Here is a 17,666-nt window from a genome sequence, read left to right as displayed (position 1 = left end):
CACTACCTTGGTTAGACCACACTTAGCGAGTACTGCATACAGTTCTGGTTGCCATATTTTAAAAAGGATATAGAGGCACTGGAGAGGGTGCAGAGAAGATTTACAAGGATCATACCAGAAATGCGAGGCTATACATATCACAAAAGGATGAACAGGCTGGCTCTCTTTTCTCTTGAAAAAAGGCTGAGGGGGTGACCTAATAGAGGTCTATAAAATTATGAAAGGTTTTGATAGAATGGATACAGAGAGATTGTTTCCACTTGTGGTGAAGAGCATAACTGGAGGCCATCAATATAAGATAGTCACCAAGAAATCCAATAGGGAATTCAGAAGAAACCTCTTTACCCAAAGAGTGGTGAGAATGTGGAACTCGCTACCATAGGGAGTGGTTGAAGCGAATCGTACAGATACAATTAAGGGGAGATTAGACAAGCATATGAGGGACAAGGGAATAGAGGGTTACACTGATAGATTTAGATGAGGAATGATGGGAAGAGGCTCAAATGGAGCATAAACGGCAGCGAGGACTGGTTCAGCTGAATAGTCTGTTTCTGTGCCGTATATCTGATGTAATCCTATGTAAAGCACATTGCAATCCCCATGCCCATTTTCAGGGGCTACCAAATTTCTAGGCCTAGGTCACATACATATGTAAATGAGGGGCCTAACACCTGTTTTAGGTCCCTTTTCAGAACTTGGTCTGCGATGACTGTATTGTCTTGGGCCTGCCCTGCTCAGGATAGCTCACCAGCTGTTGTGGCCTAAGCAACAACTGTCAACAATAGATTTGTTTTTATTGAGTTTTCCAAGACCATTGCTGTGGAGCCAGGAAGAGCAGGAGTGCTCCCCGGACTCCACAGTATTGGTGATCAGCAACGCTCACTACCCCCCACTGATTCTACTACCTCCCACCACCCTGACTTCACCGTCCCCCTCACCTCTCCCACCAATTGTGAGACTTGGCTTTAGGCTGCTGCCGGCATGGCAAGTGGCCCGACATTTTTTCACAGGCAAGCTGCATGTGGAGGCATTGCCCAAATGAAGCCAACAAGGCCCGAGGCCTAATTTCAGACCAGACCTGGTCCTCGCAGTTGGGGTGTGCGCTCCGTACATTCCCATGGTTATGATTCCTTAAACGACTTCAAAGGGAGGTAAAAATTGGGCAGGGTGTAAAACAGGCGGGCAATCTGACCTCCTCACATTCCCACTGGATGGGGTGGTCAACAGTTAAGAATAGGTTGAATAGTTGGTTGAGGGAAAGGAAGGGATAAATGGATGTGTCCACATGGGAATGAGACTGCTGCTCGTGTGGAGTATAAACACTAACATGGATTGGTCTGGCCAATCAGCCTGTTTCCTTGTTGTAATTTCTGTACAATTCGATGCATTTCTATCGCATCTTTATGGTCTCCATTCCTGCCACTTGGAGGGCCTGCTCCATGTGCCGGTTGAAGTGATGTTTAGTCTGACTGCCCTCAGAGACGTGTTGATCGGGCTTCACTTCAGCGTGCTCTTCTTGCTGGTACACCCAGACGGTGATCAGCCTCTCTGCCTCTGTGCTATAAGCAACCATTTCGGCCTTGCTGCTCTCGGCATACTCTTTGCTAACACGCTCCTCTTCTCTTTGTGTAGGGGGCCTCCTCAGGTGATGAAGATAGCACCAGAGAGGAGCAGAAACCAACTGGTTCCAACTGTACAACTGGTGGTTTTGAAGTCAAGAATTTCCAACAGCAAAACAATAATGTTCTGCCTGGATCCCACCATCATCAATTTTAACCTACTTTTCTGATCAGGCGACTAAGGCACTTGCCTGAAGGCGGTGATGTCCTTCTTCAAATATGCAGATTGTGGACCGATGACATCATTGGGCCCTGACTTAGATTTCAACTCCACCCTGAGCAGGGTGGCAACAGCAACTTTCCCACCAGGTGAAGTCAAGGGGGAAGAGAATGGGAAGCAGAGGAAACCATTCAAAGTACTGTAAGTTTTTTTTAACTTTTATTTGTGGGGCCAGGAGGAGCTGGCGAGCTCCTTCAGGGAAAGTTTAGGCCTACTCCGTACTACGAGACTCTCCGTCCTCCCTTGATCCCCACATGTAATTGAATGCAGTTGGGTAGCCAAGGGCTACCTAAATTTCCACAAGCCGGTAACCTCTTTCTTTGTATTTACTGCCGCTTCCGAGCTGGCAGTCGGCCGACGGCACGTTAGTGAGTTTCAATGTGTCGTGTGATTGCTAAACCTTTGTTAATAAACTAACTGGTTCTTAATAGCAATGTGTGGCGATGACTTCAGTTGTGAGCCTCGTTAAAATGGGGTGGCTTCATTCTTCCGGGGGCAGGTGGGAATCAAACTGAAACCTGTAGGTTTCCCGCTGGAAATGCGCGGTCAATTAAAATTCTTCGGCAAACCCAATTTTAACCCATCAGGCAGGAATGTTCCTGGCCTGCTGTGCAATGAAAATGGCAGCGTTGCAATCACCACCGCTGATGCCGCCAATGTCTGGGTTTCCGCCAATAGTGTATGCACCTGTGAGTAAGCTCAGAGGTTTGTAGAGCTGTTGCTTTGGAGTGTCCCCCAGATCAGGGGGCACTTGATTTAACTGTTTGTTTTGCTTTCTACGAAAGAGTTGTGGAGCTGTTGCGAGAGGTGGGCGCCAGAAGAACTGGAGTGCATCATCACCCCCTGGCAACCAAATTTTAATTTGATTTTATGTCTAAATGTTAATTTGTTAATTGTGCCGGTTTTAGTACCGCCCCCCCCCCCCCCCCCCCGCAACACTTTTAGCCAGGGGGCACCTTGTATAATTTGTGTTTTAGTGCACTCAAAAAAAAAAAACAAGGGGACACTTGAAAAGTTTTTTTGGAGTGTGCCCCCCACCCTTTAATCATGGGGGTACTTGATTTTCTGATATTACAAAAATAGTTGTAGAGCTGTTGCCTTTGTGAGTGGCTTAGCCAGTCACGTTATGTTCACAAGATTCAATAAAACCCCACTCAGTTGGGTCTAGGTCATCCATAATGAGGTATGCAGTTGTGAGCTTGGTGGATGAACTGGTAATGTGTAGTGTGATTGTTAAACCTTTTTTAATTACCCAACTCGTTCTTAATAGCAATGTGTTGCTATGAATTCTTAAGCAAAGAACCCATGAAGCAAAATACATTGCACCACCATTTTGGCGGGGGCCTCAGAATAGGCGGCCCAGGTGCCCGCTGAAAACAGACAGGAGCCTCATCAGCCCATGCATATCAGGGCCCTATAGTACCAGCCGTACTTGTTGTCGAGCAGCCAACCCAGCGGCCATTAAAAGGACCATTACAGGCTGCTCAAAAAAAGTTTTGCAACAAAAATCAACCCCACCCCCCCACCCCCCCGCACCACCCCGATCCGCAGCCGTTCAAAGCCCCTCCCCTGACATTGCCTTCCACCTACCCTAACTTACAATTAGCAGCTGGCTGGAGCCACTCGATTTCCCGCCCCTTCCGATAGCTTTGCCAAAAAAGCGCGATTGTCTCGCCGAGCGTGGAGCCGGTTCAGCCTTCTGACCACTTCCCTGGTGCGCGGAGTGTGCTTGCTCTACCCGTCCCCTGCTCAATGAAAGCAGCCAGTTGACAGTCGGCCCTCTAGCCCTTCAGAGAAACCATTCTCATCAGGAATCCACGTGCTGCACTATTGATAACATTGGCTATTCCTCTTTCCTCTTCTTAAAGATGAGCAGTGAGCATCAATGTATTTGCTGATGGTCCTTGCAGGTCAGGGCCGTCCCACCTAATGCTGGGTCGGAACGCCAGGATTAGACATCACCAAAGTCCAGATCTCTGATTGGAGCGTGGGCAGGTACAGCACGAGCGGGGAGTTTGGGGCGAAGGAGCGGCGAGTGATCATGGAGTGATGTGATCGGGGCCCGGGAGAGGCGAGAGTTTGGGGCCCAGAAGAGGCGAGGGCCCAGGGGCAGCACGGACCAGCTCACATTGCAATATGTGTGCGCACTAGGCTCATGTGGCAGAGCTGGTCTCCAGTCGTCTTGGTTAATCCTTGCCAGTGGACCGAGACCTAGCTCTGTCAAGCCCGTGTGGTGGCTGGTGTGCAACGGCCACCACATGTTAAAAACATCCACGCACAGACATCTTCCACCCTTCAACATGTCGTTCGGGACCTGGAATATTAGGTCCTTCACTGTAACACCTGTGAACTCATCCCTTTTTGGTGTGGAAGCAAGTCATCCTCGTTTCGAGCGACCGCCTATGATGATGATGATTAATCTGGCTTAATACTGGTCGCTGTCTAATACATGCTGTTTTCATTTGGGAGTTTATGACAGTCTTCCATAAAAGAAATGGCTTGAAAAGGGCAGTGCTGTAAACCTCCAAACAACAATATTTAGTTGACAGTCACATACTTGGCATGTGGAACAAGTGATTATCATGGTCTAAGATTATTGAGGTGCAGAAAGAGCAAAAAGTTTTGTGATAGGAGCTGAGATTTAATGCTACCAATTCAAGCATCATTGCAATAGAAAGAACTTGCATTTATTGAGTCTCTTTCATGACCCCAGGACATCCCAAAGTGCTTTACAGCCAATGAAGTATTTTTGAAGTGTAGTCACTTTTGCAATGTAGGAAACATGGCTGCCAATTTGCGCACAGCAAGGTATGTCAAACAACAATGACTTAATGATCAGATACTCTGGGTTTTGATTCATGATGGTGGTTAATGGTTAAATGTTGCCCAGGACACCAGGGAGAACTCTCCTGCTCCAAGGGATCTTTTATGTCCACCTGAAAGGGCAGACGGGACATCAGTTTAACGTCTCATCTGAAGGAAGGCACCTCCATCAGTGCGGCGCTGGATTATGTGGGCCAGTCTCTGGAGTGGGGCTTGAAGCCACAACCTTAAGACTCAGTGGTGGGAGTGCTACCCACTCAGTAATGGCTCGAATAATATTATATAAATTCTGTTACTGTAATATTTTTTAATGCCATGCTTTGCTATGTGCTGAAATTAAATCTTATTTAAAGTGTATTAATTACTTGAAACTTGATAACTTGCACCTGAATTGCATTAAACTTAGTTCTTGCTTGTTGTCACGGGCACTGAAGGCTTCACAGCAGCACCCGCTGAAAGACTGGAGATGCTTCCAAGTTAGTGACTTCTAATTGCTAATGGGTCACACTTCTAGGTCACTTATAGAATCATAGACTCATATAGCACCAAAGGAGGACATTTGTTCCATTGTACCTGTACAGGCTCTGTGAAAGAGCTCTTCATTTAGTCCCACTCTCCTGCTCTCTTCCCATAGCCCAGAAAATATTTCCTTTTCACCGATTTACTTTTAAAAGATATTATTGAATCTGTTTCTATCACCCTTTGAGGCAGTGCTTTTCAGATCATAACCACTCGCTGCGTTAAAAAAAATCTCCTAATCTCCCCTCTTGTTTTTTTGCCAATTATCTTCATTCGGTATCCCTTGGTTTCCAACCCTCCTGTCAGTGGAAACAATTTCTCGTCATTTTTGAATTCATCCACTAAATCTCACTTTAACCGTCTCTGCTCTAAGGAAAACAATCCCCAGCTTCTCTAGTTTCTTCACATAACCGAAGTTTCATGAATTTATTTCTATCACCATGGCAACCATGGTGATGGAACAGTTGCAAGTCTAACAGTTGAGAGATCAGAGTTGTTCGCGTGGTGTCTCGGTTTGGCACATTCAGCGGGAGCCTTCCAGGAGACACAAGAATGATGCAATTTGCAGAAATGTGGTGGCTTGTTCTATTTCTTTCTGACACCAAGTCCTGATCGTTTCTCTGAGGCCGATAATCTGGGCCTCAGGCCAAAGAACAAGGTGATATAAAATGTCGCTCTTTGTCAGCATGTGACAGTGGTTACATCTTATGCGTTGTAAAGGCAACTGTAAAGTAGTAGATTCCCTCAAATTAAATATATTGTTATGCCAGACATAGCCTATGTAAATATGGCACCGTGGAAGGCTATGCTCCTCAGGAGGCAGGTAAAAGAGTGGGAGAGCTATAGTGGGAGGGGATTCTATTGTAAGGGGAATAGATAGACGTTTCTGCGGCAACAACCAAAACTCCAGGATGGTATGTTGCCTCCCTGGTGCAAGAGTCAAGGATGTCTCGGAGCGGGTGCAAGACATTTTGAAAAGGGAGGGTGAACAACCAGTTGTCGTGGTGCATATAGGTACCAACGATATAGGTAAAAAACGGGATGAGGTCCTACGAGACAAATTTAGGGAGCTAGGAGCTAAATTAAAATGTAGGACCTCAAAAGTAGTAATCTCAGGATTACTACTAGTGCCACATGCTCGTCAGAGTAGGAATCGCAGGATAGCTCAGATGAATACGTGGCTTGAGGAGTGGTGCAGAAGGGAGGGATTCAAATTCCTGGGACATTGGAACCGGTTCAAGGGGAGGTGTGACCAGTACAAACTGAACGGTCTGCACCTGGGCAGGATCGGAACCAATGTCCGAGGGGGAGTGTTTGCCAGTGCTGTGGGGGAGGAGTTAAACTAATATGGCAGGGGGATGGGAGCCTATGCAGGGAGACAGAGGGAAGTAGAATGGGGGTCGAAGCAAAAGATAGAAATAAGAAAAGTAAAAGTGGAAGGCAGAGAAACCTAAGGCAAATAGCAAAAAGGGCCACATTACAGCAAAATTCTAAAGGGCAAAGTGTGTTAGAAAGATAAGCCTGAAGGCTCTGTGCCTCAATGCGAGGAGTATTCGGAATAAGGTGGACGAATTAACTGTGCAGATAGGAGTTAACGGTTATGATGTGATTGGCATCACGGAGACATGACTCCAGGGTGACCATGGCTGGGAATTCAACATCCAGGGGTATTCAACATTTAGGAAGGATAGACAGAAAGGAAAAGGAGGCGGGGTGGCATTGCTGGTTAAAGAGCAAACTAATGCAATAGTAAGGAAGGACATTAGCTTGGATGATGTGGAATTGGTATGGGTGGAGCTGCGGAATACCAAAGGGCAGAAAATGCTAGTGGGAGTTCTGTACAGACCATCAAACAGTAGTAGTGAGGTTGGGGACAGCATCAAACAAGAAATAAGGGATGTGTGCAATAAAAGTACAGCAGTTATCATGGGTGACTTTAATCTACATATTGATTGGGCGAACCAAACTGGTAGCAATGCGGTGGAGGTGGATTTCCTGGAGTGTATTAGGGATGGTTTTCTAGACCAATATGTCGAGGAACCAACTAGAGAGCTGGCCATCCTAGAATGGGTGATGTGTAATGAGAAAGGACTAATTAGCAATCTTGTTGTGCGAGGCCCCTTGGGGAAGAGTGATCATAATATGGTAGATTTCTTTATTAAGGTGGAGAATGACACAGTTAATTCAGATATTAGAGTCCTGAACTTAAGGAAAGGTAACTTCGATGGTTTGAGGCGTGAATTGGCTAGAATAGACTGGCAAATGATAATTAAAGGGTTGACAGTGGATAGGCAAAGGCAAACATTTAAAGATCACATGGATGAGCTTCAGCAATTGTACATCCCTGTCTGGAGTAAAAATAAAACGGGGAAGGTGGCTCAACTGTGGCTAACAAGGAAAATTAAGGATAGCGTTAAATCCACGGAAGAGGCATATAAATTGGCCAGAAAAATCAGCAAACCTGAGGACTGGGAGAAATTTAGAATTCAGCAGAGGAGGACAAAAGGTTTAATTGAGAGGGGGAAAATAGAGTACGAGAGGGAGCTTGCTGGGAACATAAAAACTGACTGCAAAAGCCTCTATAGATATGTGAAGATAAAAAGATTAATGAAGGCAAACGTGGTCCCTTGCATTCGGATTCAGGTGAATTTATAATGGGGAACAAAGAAATGGCAGTCCAATTGAACAAATACTTTGGTTCTGTCTTCACGAAGGAAGACACAAATAACCTTCCGGAAGTACTGGGGGACAGTGGGTCTAGTGAGAAGGAGGAACTGAATGATATCCTTATTAGGCGGGAAATTGTGTTAGGGAAGTGGATGGGATCGAAGGCCAATAAATCCCCGGGGCCTGATAGTCTGCATCCCAGAGTACTTAAGGAAGTGGCCCTAGAAATAGTGGATGCATTGGGGATCATTTTCCAACAGTCTATCGAGTCTGGATCAGTTCCTTTGGACTGGAGGGTAGCTAATGTAACACCACTTTTTAAAAAGGGAGGGAGACAAAAAACAGGTAATTATAGACCGGTTAGCCTGACATCTGTAGTGGGTAAAATGTTGGAATCAATTAATAACGATGAAATTGCAGCACATTTGGAAAGCAGTGACGGGATCGGTCCAAGTCAGCATGGATTTATGAAAGGGAAATCATGCTTGACAAAACTTCTGGAATTTTTTGAGGATGTAACTAGTAGAGTGGACAAGGGAGAACCAGTTGATGTGGTGTATTTGGACTTTCAAAAGGCTTTTGACAAGGTACCACACAAGAGATTGGTGTGCAAAATCAAAGCACATGGTATTGGGGCTAATGTACTGACATGGATAGAGAGCTAGTTAGCAGACAGCAAGCAGAGAATCGGGATAAACGGTCCTTTTCAGAATGGCAGGCAGTGACTAGTGGAGTGCCGCACTGCTCAGTGCTGGGACCCCAGCTCTTTACTATATACATTCATGATTTACATTACTATATACATTCATGAAGGAATTGAGTGTAGTATCTCCAAGTTTGCAGATGACACTAAACTGGGTGGCAATGTGAGCTGTGAGGGTGCAGGGTGATTGGACAGGTTAGGTGAGTGCGCAAATGCATGGCAGATGCAGTATAATGTGGATAAATGTGAGGTTATCCACTTTGGGGGCAAAAACACGAAGGCAGAATATTATCTGAATGGCGGCAGACTGGGAAAAGGGGAGGTGCAATGAGACCTGGGTGTCATGGTTCATCAGTCCTTGAAAGTTGGCATGCAGGTACAGCAGGCGGTGAAGAAGGAAAATGGTATGTTGGCCTTCATAACTTGGGGATTTGAGTATAAGAGCAGGGAAGCCTTACTGCAGTTGTACAGGGCCTTGGTGAGGCCTCACCTGGAGTATTGTGTTCTGTTTTGGTCTCCTAATCTGACTAAGGACTTTCTTGTTATTGAGGGAGTGCAACGAATGTTCACCAGACTGATTCCTGGGATGGCTGGTCAGACATATGAGGAGAGACTGGATCAACTGGGCCTTTATTCACTGGAGTTTAGAAGGATGAGAGGGGATCTCACAGAAACATATAAGATTTTGACGGGACTGGACAGGTTAGATGCGGGAAGAATGTTCCCGATGTTGGGGAAGTCCAGAACCAGGGGACTCAGTCTTAGGATAAGGGGTCGGCCATTTAGGACTGAGATGAGGAGAAACTTCTTCACTCAGAGAGTTGTGAAACTGTGGAATTCCCTGCTGCAGAGAGTTGTTGATGCCAGTTCATTGGATATATTCAAGAGGGAGTTAGATATGGCCCTTACAGCTAAAGGGATCAAGGGGTATGGAGAGAAAGCAGGAAAGGGATACTGAGGGAATGATCAGCCATGATCTTATTGAATGGTGGTGCAGGCTCGAAGGGCCAAACGGCCTACTCCTACACCTATTTTCTATGTTTTCTATGTTTTCTATGAACAAATGGAACGGTTAACTAATGTGTTCAAGCAATTATGAGGCAGTGACGCACCTGTTCGAAATATGACGATGTTACACATGCTTATTAGGAATCACATGTGGCTAAAATATGATATTCTTCAGAGAATGACTAGGCAGCACCACATCCTTCTACGATACCTTACACCACATTATGAGGTAGTCCTCTCTGGAGTGAGTTGAGCCAAAAACACAGATTCAAAAACATATTACAGTATGCGCTGCATTATATGACAAGCAAGAACACACTTGCTTGTAAAGTATTAAACCAATGGGGAATCTCAGGCTACAGGTCTGACAGCACGTGGTGAAAAGTGTCAACGTGGCTCAGTGGCAGCTCTCTTGGGTCTGAGTTGGAAGGTTGTAGGATCAGTCCCACTCCAAAATGTTACACCATAATGTAGACTAACACTTCAATGCAGCATTGAGGGAGTGTGACATTATTAAAGCTGCTGCATGTGCATTAAAAAAATGAAATATTATCTGTTAAGTCCCATTTACTTGTGCATGTGGGCGTAATAGATCCCATGGCATTTATTAATAGAACAGCAAGGGGAGTTCTCCTGGTGACTTTGCTAATATTTATCTTGCAACTAAAACCACCAAAAACAAATTGATTGAGCATTTAGCTAATTTGCTGTTTGCAAGACCCTGCCGAGTACAGATTGATTGTCAACACGACAGTGACTACACTTGAAAAATAACTCGCTCCTATGAAGCACTCAAGACATTTTCAGGATTTGAAAGGTGCTGTATGAACATAAAGAAAACTCCTTTTTCTTAGGGCCTGGAATTTCATGTTGAAATTGCCCTGAAATTTATGGCAGTTTCTGTGCCAAATTTGCCTAAGGAAACTTGCACCAATATTTCCTGTGGAGCTCATTTGCCTATGCCGGAATGTACAAACTGATTCAAAACAAGGGCAAGTGCACCACCACCAATTGCTGCCCATTTGCGTTATGCATAAAATCAGGAAACTTGCATGTGTGTACAGTGAACTAGAGAACTCTGGCTCTTGATAGAAGCATTTAGTGGACTAACAACAACCGTCATTGTTCTAAGGTCGTAGTACCTTCTACCATCAAGTCTCATTCTCAGAGTCTCTTGTCTCTCCTGCTTCTCTTCCTCTCCCATTATTAGGCAGAACAGGGCTATGTTCATTGGGAAGGCCATTCCAGCTGCTTACTTCTTCTAAGAACCTCAGAACATAAGAATTAGGAGCAGGAGTAGGCCATTTGGCCCCTCGAGCCCACTCCGCCATTCAATAAGATCATGGCTGGTCTTCCACCTCAACACTACTTTCCTGCACTGTATAAACGCGTACGGGTGGTCGGAGGAACACTCCCAAACATTTTGGAGGCACTGAGACTGGCAGCACTTTAGTTAAGAATAGTGCAGGCCTCAGTAAGAAAAATCTTTTAAAAGTGCAAAGGAAACCGTTGTCAAACTCCAGAACTCTCAGATGCACTGATATCAGGTCATGCCGCGCCTAAATCTTTGGGCATAAATCCACGGCAGCTCATTCATTGTGTGTCAATACAGGAAACTCACACGAGCAAGTCTTTTGCAAACAGAGGCAACAAAAATAAAGGACTGAAAGTACCAGCGACCCTCATGTTCCTGATTGAACCAGGTTATAAAAGCTAAAGTAGATGAGAGGAGCGTAGCAAATATTATCCCAACATGGTCTAGGACATGATCTAGGGAATTAGTATCACAACTTTATCGGAGAAATCCTTCCGAGCTTTCTATGGGATAAATTGCTGCTGTGGCAAGCCTGAGTGGAATTCATTTGCGACCTCATTGTTCATGGATTATCTGATCAGTATCACTTGTAGAAAAATGTATCATATTGCACTGCTGGCCATGACACAATCCTCTAGTTAATAAAATATTGAGCTCCAAGTTTCTGATCTCTGGACTTTTGGGTAATATTCACTGGAGATAAATTTTGATACTGTTATTTCACGGCAAGTACATCTGCTGCACAGCGAGACTCATTGAGCCCACTTGACAGACTTGCCAAGGGTTTCCACAAAGCATTCACACGGACTTCTTGTGACTGCTGCCATGGCAACAGACACACATCCAATCAAAGTGTCACACAACACTGCCCAATGCTAAACCCAATGCGCCAGAATCAAAAACATTGGCTTGACTGTGCCCACCCAGTCCTGAACCACCTGCCACACATATATCGGCCCGAGCTTCACTCATCCCCTCCCCCTTTACCGACTCTTTAGTTGCTGGAACTTAAAACTTGACAATAATGCAGCACAATATCAGCAAAACACTAGACCTACTTAATAAATATGAACCAGATATGCAACCTTAAAATAAAGCAAATTGTAAGATCTGACAGAAGAGGCTTGTACCTGACCACAGCAAACCACACTGGGTATAAGAATATTGGGCTCAAGTTTTGGCTCGAGTTGCTCCTATTTTTTTGGAGCAACTACTTTAGAATGGAATATCTTAGAAATTGCAATTGTCGGCATTTAGTTTGCTCCAATTCTAGTGAGTTAGAATAGTTTCGTTTTCGAACAGATTTTTTTTCAAAAGGGGGCGTGTCCAGCCACTTACGCCTGTTTTGCAAGTTTAGGCAGTGAAAACTTACTCCAAACTAACTTAGAGTGGAGTAAGTGGTAGATTTTTGTACGCTCAGAAAAACCCAGCCTACACTTTATAAATTAGGCGTAGGGAACGAGAGAGGGAGGGAGGGGAAGGGAAGTTAGAGTGAAGTTAAGGGATTTTACAAGCATTAAACACTTCACTTTTACAAATAAAGTGCCATCATGAATAATAAATGATAAATAAATCAAATAAAAAATAAATTAAATTTTCCTACCTCTCTGAAGCAGCAGCAGCAGGCACCGAGCTGTGAGATGTCGGCCGGGGGATAGGGGCGGTGTGAGGCGAGGGAGAGCAACTTCCACAGAGCCCGACAGCAGCAGGCACCAAGCTGTGAGATGTCGACCGTTCGGCTGGGGGATAGGGGCGGTGTGAGGCGAGAGCGACGTCAGCAGAGCCCGGCAGCAGCAGACACCGAGCTGTGGAGAGAAGTTCGACCATTCGGCCAGGGGAGGCATGTAAAGCACCGGGAGGGAGGGAGGGAGGGAGGGAGAGCCAACCAGCCAGCCAGCAAGTTTGAAAGTTTAAAAGTTTAATTTGTACTTCAAGTATGGATGCTGCATTATCAACACCACGGATTATGCAATGGTTCTCCATCAATTCACTGCATAGGAGAACATTGATTAGAGGTCACTGCACCAGGGTCATAACCCATAGGCTGATGGGCAGGAGGCCTTACCCACATCAGCAATATTGAGCCAGGCGTTCATACTTAGACATGAGCTGCGTCAAAAGGCTGCGTTTCCTAAGAGAAGTTGTCGTTGAGATCTGTGATTTGCTGAGAGCAGATTTACAGCCCAGAAGCAGAAGGATAACTGCCTTGTCTGTTGAAGTGAAGGTTACAGCTGCATTTTCCTTCTGTGCCTCAGGATTGTTTCAAGCTACAACTGGAGGTGTGTGCGCCATCTCTCAACGTGCAATACATGCCTGCATTTACCAGGTCACGGCTGCACTTTATGTGCGGAGGAATGACTTCATCACGTTCCCAATGACCGGCCAAGCAATGCATGACAGGGCTGTGGGCTTCTCCAGGATTGCTGGCTTTCCAAAGGTACAAGGCTGCATTGATTGTACCCACATCACCTTGCGAGCACCTGTGGAGGATTCTGAGCAGTACAGGAGTAGAAAAGGTTTCCACTCCATCAATGTGCAGCACGTGTGTGACAACATGCAGCGCATCATGTCAGTTGATGCGAGATACCCTGGCAGCACCCATGATGCGTTTATCCTATGCGACAGCATTATATCTGACATGTTTCAGCAGCAGCCAGAAGGACAGAGCTGGCTTCTGGGAGACAAAGGGTACGGCCTCGCCAACTGGCTCATGACGCCCCTACGCGTAACACGGACAGAAGCTGACCATCAGTACAACATGGTGCACATTACGACACGCAGCATCATAGAGAGGACCGTTGGCATCTTGAAACAGCGTTTCCGATGCCTGGACCATTCCGGAGGCCACTTGCAATACTCTCCTAAGATTGTCAGTCAGTTCACTGTTATGTGCTGCATTCTGCATAACTTAGCCATCATGAGACAGCAGGAACCAGAAGACCCACATGAGGGGAGTTTGCCTGATGATAGTATTTTGGAAGAGCAGGATGAGGATGATGACGATGATCAGGAAAGCATGCAAGTGCCTGATGCCGGAGCACGAGGTCGGAGGAGGGCTGTCCATCGTGCTCCTTTATCGATTGCTCGAGCCTTGCGCCAGCAGCTCATCTGTGAACGCTTCAATTGCTGACGCCTGAGGGCTCTGCGACTCTGCAACAGCAACTGTTGCACATGGACATGTTGATTTTTTGGAGTTGTTCCTATGTTGTGTTGTGTTGATGGAACATGATTCAGTTTGAACGAAAAAATATGTTATTGAAAAGTTCACGTTAGTGTAATAAAATATTTGTTGTATCAAACTTTACTTTTTAATATGACTCTTAAAGATCACTCAAAAACTTTAAGATCACTTATAAACTTGTAAAGTTACAAAAGTTACAAAACAATTTCAATTTGAAAAATCTTACACTCTTAAGATCACTGAAACTTCAAGATCAATTTTTAGGTGCAAAATTAAATAAGTTAAAAATGTGAGAACATTTACACTCAAAGATCACTTAAAAACCCTAAGATCACTTATAAGTTGTAAAATTACAAAACTTACAAAACAATTTCAATTTTTAAAAAGTTGCTACAGTTACATCAAGAACAAGAACAAAAGCAGCAAAGAAAGGCTGCAACCATCTCTAATCCACATCTCGGTGAATGTTCACTTCTTCATGGGGGTGTCATTTGATTGGCCGGGCTGTGTGCCCTTATTGCAGCAGCTATCTCACCCAGGCCCTCCCTGACGGCCTATTCCGTCACTTGCACTCCCTCTGACATTCCCTCCCTCATTTCCCGTGTCATTACTGCTATTTCTCTTGTCAGTACCATTACCTCTTCACCCACTGCACTGACGCTGCCCACGAGTGATCGGGTAAGCTCATTGGTCTCCACATCCAATGCCACAACCTGAGCCACATTTGTTGTACGCTGCATCTCAGGAGAGCATGTTTCGAATCTCCTTCTCCTCTGCCTGGGTCTGCCTCGCGGCACCACTCCAGCAGGAGGCGCAGGCTGGGACGGTGGGACCCTGGGTGTTCCAAGCGGTACCACTCCAGTGGGAACCGCGGGCTGGGATGGTGGGGCCCTGGGTCTTGCATCTGGCACCACTCCAGTGGGAGCTGTGGGCTGGAATGGTGGGGCCCTGGGGCTTGCATGCGGCACCACTCCAGTTGGAGGCGCAGGCTGAGACAGTGGGGCAGTGGATGTAAACTGATGCATTACACCAGCAGCACCACTGGGACCCGCAACATCGGAATCTGTGAAACCATAGAATGTGGAACCAGAACCTAGGCAAGGGTTTGAAACACTGATGTCCGTTGATGTGGGCTCATAAATATTAAGTTCTAAGGTCTTCCCTGAAGACATTTCAGTCAACGCCTGCAGCCACCTGTTGTGTTCCGAACACAGATGAGACTGCACACAGGGAGGTTAAAGTAACAGTGACCTCAGTCTTTATTAAGACACTCCAGAGTGAGGAACAGGCCTTTGGGGCCGGCTGATATACAGTGCTCCCAAGGGATGCCTTGGGACTTCAGGGGTTGAGCCCCCTGGTGGAGGAACATGGGAGTACATGCTTTACAGATACACATCATCACTCCCCCACCAAAGTCAAAGTGAAAACTGTTTACAAGGTGAGGCGGTCGGGAGCCTTTCTTTCTCTGGTGGACCACCTCGGTACAAATGTCTGTTCTGGTGTGTTGGCTGTGCCCTCGCTGGGCTGGCGTGTTGTTGGCTCTGCAGGGCTGCTGGGTGAGCCTGGCCTTGCTGGGCTGTTGGGCCCGATGGGTTAAATTTCCTGGTCCGGCATGATGTCGTTATCCTTTGGGTGTGTGTTGTGGGCTCGAGAAAGGTGGTGTCTGTTGTTCAGGGCAGTTTGTGAACCGCAGCCTCGTTTGGTCCAGGTGCTTTTTAGTTTTGTCCATTGTTTAGTTTGACTACAAACATCCTACTCCCGTGTTTAGCTATCACCGTGCCCGCGATCCACTTGGGACCATGTCCATAATTTAGCACATGCACAAAGTCATTCAGATCAATTTCCCGTGACACAGTGGCGCGACCATCGTTTACATTTTGTTGCTGCCGCCTGCTCTTGACCTGATCATGCAGGTTGGGGTGAACCAGCGAGAGTCTGGTTTTAAGTGTCCTTTTCATGAGTAGCTCAGCCGGGGGCATCCCTGTGAGCGAGTAGGGTCTCGTGCGGTAGGTGAGCAGTACTTGGGACAGGCGGGTTTGGGATGAGCCTTCTGTGACTCGTTTAAGGTTCTGTTTGATTGTTTGTGCTGCCCGCTCTGCCTGCCCACTGGAGGCTGGTTTAAACTGGGCCGAGGTGACATGTTTGATCCCATTGCGGGTCATGAATTCTTTAAATTCGGCACTGGTGAAACATGGCCCGTTGTCACTGACCAGTGTGTTAGGCAGGCTGTGGGTGGCAAACATGGCCCTCAGGCTTTCAATGGTGGCGGTGGCGGTGCTTCCCGACATTATTTCACGTTCAATCCATTTTGAAAAAGCATCCCCCACCACCAGGAACATTTTACCGAGAGATAGGCCCGCATAGTCGACATGGATCCTCGACCATAGTTGGAGGGCCAGGACCACAAACTGAGTCGTGCCGTACACAGGACTCGAAGTCAGAGTTGATACTGCCACCACATGTGGGATCTAGTTATCGCTTTCATCATTACTATACCCGGGTGTGTGCTGTGGAGATCCGAGATGAACTTCTCCATGCCCTTTTTGGGTAGCACTACGCGGTTACCCCACAACAGGCAGTCTGCCTGAATGGACAGCTCATCCTTTCGCCACTGGAACGGCTTCATTAGCTCTTGCATTTCAACGGGGATGCTGGCCCGGCTCCCATGCAGTATACAGTTTTTTATTAGGGCCAGCAGAGGATCTTGGTTGGTCCAAGTCCGAAGCTGGCGGGCCGTGACAGGTGATTTATCATTTTCAAATGCTTCCATGACCATCAACAAATCTGCGGGCTGCACCGCCATCAAAATGTTTGCAGGCTGCGCCATTTCCACCCGTGGTGGGCAATGGTAGCTGACTGACAGCATCCGCACAGTTCTCGGTGCCTGGCCTGTGGCGGAAGGTATAGTTATACGCTGATAGCACGAGTGCCCACCTTTGTATGCAGGCTGAGGCATTAGTATTTATCCCTTTGTTTCCAGCGAACAGGGCTATGAGGGGCTTGTGATCGGTTTCCAGCTCGGTTTGAGGCCAAACTGGTACTAATGCATTTTCTTTACCCCGAACACACACGTTAATGCCTCTTTCTCAATCATGCTGTAGGTTCTCTCGGCCTTAGACAAGCTCCTGGAGGCATAGGCGACAGGTAGCAACTTCCGTGCAACGTTAGCTTGTTGTAATACACACCCAACTCCGTAAGGCGACGCATCACATGCTAGTAAAAGTCTTTTACATGGGTTATACAATACAAGCAGCTTGTTGGAGCATAAAATGTTTCTGGCTTTCTCAAAAGCAATTACTTGTTTTTTTTTTCCATACCCAGTTCTCACCTTTACGCAATAACACATGTAGGGGCTCTAAGAGGGTCCATAACCCCGGTAGGACATTACCAAAATAGATGAGGAGACCCAGGAACGATCGCAGCTCTGTGATGTTCTGTGGCCTGGGCGCGTTCCTGATAACCTCTGTCTTGGCGTCTGTAGGCCGAATGCCATACGCCGCGATCTTTCTCCCCAAAAACTCCACTTCTGTTGTCATGAAGACGCATTTCGACCTCTTCAGCCGCAGCCCTACGCGATCCAGTCGCTGGAGGACCTGCTCCAGGTTTTGTAG

This window comes from Pristiophorus japonicus, chromosome 7 (genome assembly GCF_044704955.1).
Source record: "Pristiophorus japonicus isolate sPriJap1 chromosome 7, sPriJap1.hap1, whole genome shotgun sequence".
Lineage (NCBI taxonomy): Eukaryota > Metazoa > Chordata > Chondrichthyes > Pristiophoridae > Pristiophorus > Pristiophorus japonicus.
The sequence above is the reverse complement of the archived record's forward strand: the minus strand, read 5'-3'. Positions refer to the sequence as shown.